At 30.8% G+C, this 8619-nt stretch overlaps 1 pseudogene; it reads right to left on the bottom strand.

Moving 5' to 3' along the window:
* Nucleotides 1-6174: 6174 nt before the first annotated feature.
* LOC126552567 (uncharacterized) lies at nt 6175-7761 on the bottom strand (annotated as a pseudogene).
* Between the last annotated feature and the right edge of the window lie 858 nt (nt 7762-8619).

Here is an 8619-nt window from a genome sequence, read left to right as displayed (position 1 = left end):
TTATTAGACTCAAACAGTGCATTTTGGATGACGGGTATGACCCACAAGCTCTGCAATTGCCTGTTTCGACGACGCACCCGTACAATTCGGCAGGTATTCCGCCCAGGACCAACAATCGCCCAACGGGTGTTCCCGACTATTCGGTAGTTGAATCCGGGGACGGATACATTGACAACGAAGTTCAGAATATTTGTTTTAATAACGACCAGTGTGACAGACTGTCGGGCGTGGCCGATAATTACGGTTCGAACAATAGTTCGCGGGTAAATTCGCGGCTATCGAATCGTGATGCACCACCGCTAAACAAACATTTTTCCGACACGACACAACAATTGGTGGACTTAAATCACCAAGTTGGTAACGCCGGTGCTCACGTTCGGCGGGAAGTAGAACTATTTAGTATCGAAAACCACCTTGAGTCAATCGAAACCGCACTAGTCGACATTAGGAACTCTGTGAGGAGTCTCAATGCGCGACAACACGCGATCGAAAATTGGCTGAAAAGCCACGGTTGTTGTGGGGCAATCGGGCATACCCGAAATTCGCCAAATCGTGATTCGTCGAATTTAGCTGAGCTTAATAGTCGTACAACGGAGATTGGACACGACTTACGGGAAACAGCTACGGTGCCGCGGCGGTTGTCCGCCGCACAGCCAAGGCCGTCGGTGGCGTTCGCCGACCCCCATGTGCGTGCATATTCATCTCCGTCACCTCCGATAGTATGTACGTAGAAACAACACGACCAATAATGAACCGAATTTTAACGTGAATATTGGAGTCGAAGTTAGGGACAGACGCAATTACGGGAATACTGATCACGCGAATACTTCTAACTAAGGAGCAGCTTCCCATTACAGTGATAGATGTTCACCCCAATTTTACGGCATGCCTAATTCGGATAACGTTAATACGGTGTTTTTGAATAACGAAACCCACTACCCGGACCGGTGTACAGGGCAACCGGAGACTTTCGCGAGTACGTGAAATCCGGCCTTGAGTTTTAATTTTAAATTAACTCCACGGAAATAAATACGAGGACCCGAAAAACTTTATCGAGAGTTGCGAGTCGGTATTCCGTAATTCCGGCGTTCCACCATCCGAATGGGTACGATTGATACAAGACCAATTAAGCGAGTCCGCCGCTACTTGGTATAAAATGGTAAAATCGTCGGGTTTAACGTGGAACGAATTTTTAATTGAATTCACGGACCGTTGGTACAGCCCGGCTATTCGGTCGCAGTTGATGGCGGAGTTAATGCCCGTGCGTTAGTGACCAGAACAATCCCTAACAGATTTTTGTATTTACAAATATAATTTGGCTAGCTAATTTTGGGAACAATTGTCCACCGGACCACCAGTTTCCAGTCTATTCGGTTCTGATAGTAGAAAATTCGCGCCGTCAAAATCTATGAATTCGGATTTAGATACGAAAATGTCTATTAATCAAAATACAACAACCGTTCCATCGGGAAATTGTATGGGCGACAAACCAACACCCTCGGTTGAATTAGAATTTTCGAATGGTTACGTGACTGCGTTACTAGTCCTCAGGCTGTAAAGTCTTACGTGAAGCCCTGGGTAGTAGAAAAATATGGCACATATTGTTCAAGGACCACTGCGGTGGTGAGGTTAGCAGACGGTCGCACAACGAATACGAGCGGTGAAGCTTCGTTTGAGACTAAAATTTCGAATTTGGAATTCATTTTTAGAGCGGCCGTACTAAATGATTTGTTCAGTGATGTATTATTAGGTCATGACTTTCTAGTCCAAAATCAAGTATCGTTGGATTATACGACGTATACGATTTATATGGGCTCTAGACAACGCGCATCCGTGTGCTGGAAAAAAGGAAACCCCCCACCGACCCACCTTCCCGATTTTTCCGAAGTACTATTTACGGGTGAACCCGGGTACGTACAGAGAATAAAAACAATAATGACCAAAGATGCAGACGTTTTTAGTGGAAGTATAGGCAGGACTAAATTAATTGAACATGACATTCAACTAAATAATCCGTCGCCGGTGGCACTGCGTCCTTATCCATATGACCATATCTACCAGAAAAACAACATTATATTAATGACATGGTGCGGGAAATGGAGGAGCAAGGGTTGGTAGAGCCGAGTATTTCACCCTGGTCGTCACCAGTGGTACTCGCAAAAAAGAAAGATGGGTCGTTTCGTATATGTGTAGATTACAGACGACTAAACGACGCGACTATCTCGGACGCGCAACCAATGGAGAATCTCCATGAAATGGTTCGCGGTATGAAAGGTGCACTTGTATTTACTACGTTAGACCTCAAATCCGGATATTGGAAACTATCTTTAAAACCTGAGGCCCGAAAGTATACAGCTTTCCGAACTCAAAGGGGGTTATTTCAGTTTAGAGTACTTCCGTTTGGTCTGAAAAACTCTCCGGCGACTTTCGTACGCCTGATGGGTGAGATATTGAAGGGGCTGATAGGTGACTTTGTAGAGGTGTATCTAGACAACATCGTTATTTATTCAAAATTTTTCAAAACCATTCTGTTTACAAACAGACGCATCGGAGATAGGGGTTGGCGCAATTTTATTTCAACAAGGTAGTGACCTGGAAAGGAAAATTATTGCCTATGCCAGTAAAAAGTTAAGCGAAATGCAACGCAAGTACGCTGCGGTAGAGCGTGAGTGCTTAGGGCTGATTTGGGCGATTGATAAATTTAGACCATTTCTGGAATCTCGTACCTTCGAATTGTATACCGACAACTCGGCGCTGACGTGGCTACACCGGGTGAAAGATAAGAACAGTAAACTAACCCGGTGGGCGCTGCAGTTACACTCAGAGAAAAGTGTAGTAGGATTAATGAAAAACGACTGTAAATTTAAAGAAAAAAGGTGATGATTTCGAGCCTATGAAATTTCATCATAAAAATGAATCAATGTACAGATTTAATTCAATGAAATCTTATGTTTTCAATAATAACACATTTATCATTGTTTGAATATATATATTATTTGTAATAAGAAAATAATACTTTTGAAAGGAAGAAAATCAAATCATTAAATCAAAAATAAGATACATTAAATTAATTGTTCAACTATATTATTTTAAAAATATTTTTACCTATAATAAAGACCCAACATTTTTAAACTAGGAAAATCTTATAATTAAGTTTAAAACTATTTTATTTTAACTAATTATTCAATTTTAATTATTTTAATAGCACTTTTCCTTAAAACAAAAATATATGGTCTTTAAAAATAAGGAAATTAAATCATAAAATTAAAAGTATTGCTTTGTAATCAATGATATTTTTTTATTATTAAATGAAGCGCATTTATTTTATTTTCAAATGTTTAGCATTGAATGTTTTAAATAAATAATATATATATATATATATATACATATATTATATATGTATATTAATTTAAAACAAAACAAAAATTCTTAAAAATAACTATAATAAAGTATAAAGATATTAAAACTTTAAAAATTGTTTATTTTACAAGTTCTTACTAAAATGTACAATTTTATAAATAACATATTTCATATTTTTAATTACTAGCTTATTATTATAAATAATAAATAATTATACAAATATATGAAATTATATAATATAAAATTAAGTAATTTATTAAATAAATAATAATCTTATAAGAAATAATGTTTTAACCTAATTACATGATCATTAGTATACATGGGTATATCATACAGACTAATCGGAGGTCCATGAAAATAATTAATGTTTTGTACGGTGTATTCATCTGTTACAGATTTACTTATTCGGTAACATGCTAAATGTTTTTCATAACATATAATGTTTAATTTTTTACAAATAATATATATGTCGTTTTTGTTTACACACACAATTTTTTTTATAACATATGCTGCTAAAGCATTTTCATAAAAAGTAGCAAGTACATGGTTAAAATTATATATTGTATTAGCATGCATAATTTTATTATAACATAAAGCTTATTTGATAAAAATCTATTATTAGCTAAAGAATTATTATTTATTTGCTTCATATATTCAACATATTATGGAATTTCTTCGCTTAAGGGTTTAAAAGAATAATAATCATTAATATTAAAATTGAATAAAAAATCAGAAAAAAATAATGAATACTTAAAACCAAGTGATATGGGAACATTAATTCTAGAAGTTATATTTTTTGTACATGTATTTAATTGGCAGTGTTTTGATTCAAAGTTGTATGACCATAAATATCTTAAAGGGCCGGATTGTTTTATTATAGACAGTAGTGGGTCAAAAGTGATGCTTTGGTTTGAGATTATCATTGAATAACTCAACATATGTTTTGTTATTATATTCTATGTGTTTTTGTAATTTTAAAATTGAACAGTTATCAAAACTTGGTAGTAAAAGTAAGTCAATCATTTCCAAAGTTGATAAAAAATAACCAAGTTACATCATTATTTGGAACTAGATCTCCTATAATTAAAGAAAAAAAATGAATAAACGTTTGCATTTCTCTTGCTGTCATTTTAAATTTTATGCTTTTTAAATTATTATACTTTAATGGCGGGGAAATATTAACAATTTCAGTATTTCCGTAATTAAAACATTGTTTACGGTTGTTTATAGTATCTAAGTTGAAGTACCCTAGTTCTATCAATCTTAAAATGACATAATTCATAGTATACACACAGATTCCCTCAAATAAATCATGCATTAGGTCTACAGCATAATTCTCAACAACATGAAATGATGAAATACTATTAAATATTGAATCTTCACAGATCCCTGTTTGTGTAAAATCAAGATTAGCTACATCTTCGTCATAATTATGTTTATTGCGTAAGCTATCAATAACTTCAGTACATAGTTTACCAGTAATTGTTTTATCATTTTGACAAAATCGACAAAAATGTAATGCGGAAAAAGATTTAGAAAATCCCAGTACACAATTCAACCCCAAATTGTCACCAATCACCAACCCTAATAAAAAATGCACTTTTAAACTTTGGTTAGGTAGTTGTATTTCTATTCCAATTGATTCTAACTCATTAATTTCTTCAATTAAATTAAGTTATGCTTAACATCTTTTGACTTAAATAAAGCAGCAACAAATATATTTTTTAAATTAGAACTTAAAAAGTGTGGAGCAGAAGGAAAAGAGTAGTACACTCCTAAAATTGATGAAGAATGTGAACTAAGAGGGTTGTTTATCTCAAAGTCATCAAAGTATAAGAAATAAGGTATAATAAATTTATCATGGTACAATGATACTTTTTTTTTCCATGATGTACTATTTATAAAACTTGAATACTCAGTAACTGAATTCATTGAATTATGGTTATCCAAAAATGAGTTTAATACACCAGGCAATTCAAAATACTTTTTGAATTGAAATTTTAGTGGTAATAAAACACCTTTGACTTTTTTTTCATCAATCGTGTTTGAACTGTTTATAACTGTATTTTCAATTGTATTATTTATAGTAACTATTTTAGATTGTTCTAATAATTTTTTTAATTTCAAATGTTTTAAAAGTTTGTATTCAGTATCAATGTTTTTAAAAGGATTTTTACAGAAATCAATTATTTTTGTAAGTGAGTTTTTTGTCACTATCTGTAAAGGGTCAGTACAAACAGTTAATATTTTTGATTCGATTTCTTTAGCAATACAATTAGTTAAGATGGTTATATTTTTCTGTACCTCAGTTGCATCTTTCTTAGAAAAATTTATTTTGCCATAATAATGTAAAGAAAGTTGTAATGCATGATCATTTAAGTAATTCAAATTTATTGGCTGTATATTATTATCAGAAGCATAGTGAATTGATTCATTGATATCCAATTTTTTTTTTTTTATCTTCATTATTGAAAATTTTATTTTTATTAATTGAAGCACAAGGTGGATCATAACTTTTCTGATCATTATTTTGTAGTTCTAATTTCATATGTTTTGAAAATGATCGAAATGAAGAAAAACGTTGTTTACATTTGGGTATACAACATGAATAAAGACTGTTTGATTTAAAATGGAATGAACACTTTTTAAATGTACAAATAATTGTTCTAGCTCACTCAGTTTTAAATTACAAACAAAACAATAGAAATTCATTTTACTTTTTTAGATATTAAATAATGAAAAAATACTTATATTAAAACTAGTTCTTAATAATACTTAAAAATGTGATAATGTGAATCATAAAATATAAATAAATTATGGTTTTTTTAAATCTGATATCAAAGAAAAGCAAGTGAAGAACATTATATATCACTGTTTGTATCTATTTGAAATATAAACTTTTGAATAAATGTCCAAACTAACTCACTTTGATGTGGGTAGTTTAAATTGAATACTTGAAATATTTTAAAGCACACGTCGACAGCGCGAACAATGTTGTTAAATTTGTAATAGCTTCCAAAGTAATAAACATAGAACTCATCACAACTTACAAAATTTGAACCAATGATGCAAATAAATGGCTGCAACTTTTGCTTTGTATTGATACAATGATCAATTCGATTTTGTATTTGAACATATAAGTCATTCAATGTTGAAACATAGAGCAAAAATGATTCTCGTCCATCAGCAATCGATGTTTTGATGTAACGTTTTTTTTTGTTTCCCTGTCTGTATAGCTTGTCTTGGATGTTGGTACAATTAGTGAATTTAGCAATGCGAAAATTAAAACATTTTTCATTTCTGAAACAAGATAAAAATAAAATAAATTGTTGCTTAAATATTGTAAACAACTGTTGAACGAAAAGTACACATCAATAATACACTATAAATTATAATACATTGAAAATAACCATTTAACTATTAAAATTTAAAATTAAACTTGGTAAATAATACCTAAATCAGATTCTGGAAGCTCAAGCATCTGTTTAAGGAGATCTTTAATATGTCCATCTTTTATTTTAACTGTCATAAAAGGTATTATTTTATGTACAAAAGCACTCTAATTATCAAATAAATGGTTACTTTTACCAGGATAAATAAATTCAAAATCAATATCAATCTATAAAATACAAGCAATATAAATGAAATTTAAGAGACAAATTTGTTTTTGTACAAGCTTCAACAAATATACTATACCAATTGATGAGCATAAGATTGTTTAAATAGGCCAATGTTCTAATATATCAGTTATTTCAGTACCATTCAATGCTAAAAAATGTTGTCTATGTTCGGTTGTTAATTTCCATTTGGTCAGAACTTCGTCTAAAGGGTCGACATTAAATTGGAGCCTTCTCTTCAAACTCAATGTAGTAGAATCTAATAATGAATTACTACGTTAATTATTGATTAATCAGTACTACTAGGCACTACATAATATCCTGTGATATTATGATATTTGTTTAATATGTTATAGACAATTAATAAATATTACCATCGGTTTCAAAAGTTAATGGAGAATTTAAAACTGATTTATCATTATCACTATTCAAATTTGATTTTGGATGTGTCTCCCAAAGGTCTTGTCTTTTTAACTTGGTAATTGTATTGTGGTACTTTTGATATAACATCCCTTTAGGTTTTTTCTTAGGAATATTTATAAAATATGCTTTCTATATTTAGGTAACAAATTTATGAATTAAGCTTACTATTGAATAACTAATTTTTATAAGTATCATTAATAAATAAATGTTTTAACACACACACCTTTACTTCAACATTGAACAATTGAACTATACTATCAGCAATATTTTCCATGCATTTTGGAGAAGCATGTATTTTATTTTCAATTAAGTGCTCAACAACAGTTTCAACGATATTTTTTCTACAGCCTTCCGACAGTATATAACAGTAAACGTGTTAAGATAGCTGATAATTTTTTCTACTCTGTTAATGTAAACCAATCAACTATAGTTTTATATTCTAATGATAATTATATAACATTATCTCATATTGATCTTCATCGTTTGAAACAATTACACACATTGTATTGACTTGTATATTGTTGAAAAACAGAAAAAATTGGAATCATACCAAAAAACGTTTGATACAGCTTATACGTTATTAAGTCTGACGAAATGGGTTACCATCATCTTGTCAACGAAACGAATTACAAATCAATATATTCAAATTATGATTTCAGCTACAGCAATATACAAAGTGAAGATTGTTCATTTATGTACGAGTTATTACAATTTCATTTTAATTCATTGTCGAACATGATATTACAAGATTTAGTGATGTAATATAAAAAAGTTTCTTATTATTTATTTATCGTTCTTGTAAAAAAAAAAAAAAAAAATGTGAATTAATACCACTTGTAACTAACTTTCATTTTTTATTTTTATTTTATTTTTATTTTATTTTAACCTATAAATGAATTATTATTATTTTTTTTTATCTAAATAATAAAAAATAATATAAATATAAAAATTTTTTTCTTTTTAAATAAAAATTAATCCAACACCATTCCTATTACATACATTTTATAAGTTTATTTTTTTTGGTTTGTGTCTGAGAAGCTTCTTGGCGGGATGTCGCATCATTTTGTCGAAAACAGATTGAATGAGCGTCACCATTTCTTTGGCTGTAGTTAAATCATCCGGATGCTGTCCTGTTAAGATATTTGAGTGAGCATTCAGCATGCTTCCATCTAAAAAAGTTAGGTTAGGTTAAATTAAATTTTATTATAAATATTTCACT

This window comes from Aphis gossypii, chromosome X (genome assembly GCF_020184175.1).
Source record: "Aphis gossypii isolate Hap1 chromosome X, ASM2018417v2, whole genome shotgun sequence".
Taxonomy (NCBI): domain Eukaryota; kingdom Metazoa; phylum Arthropoda; class Insecta; order Hemiptera; family Aphididae; genus Aphis; species Aphis gossypii.
The sequence above is the reverse complement of the archived record's forward strand: the minus strand, read 5'-3'. Positions and strand labels throughout refer to the sequence as shown.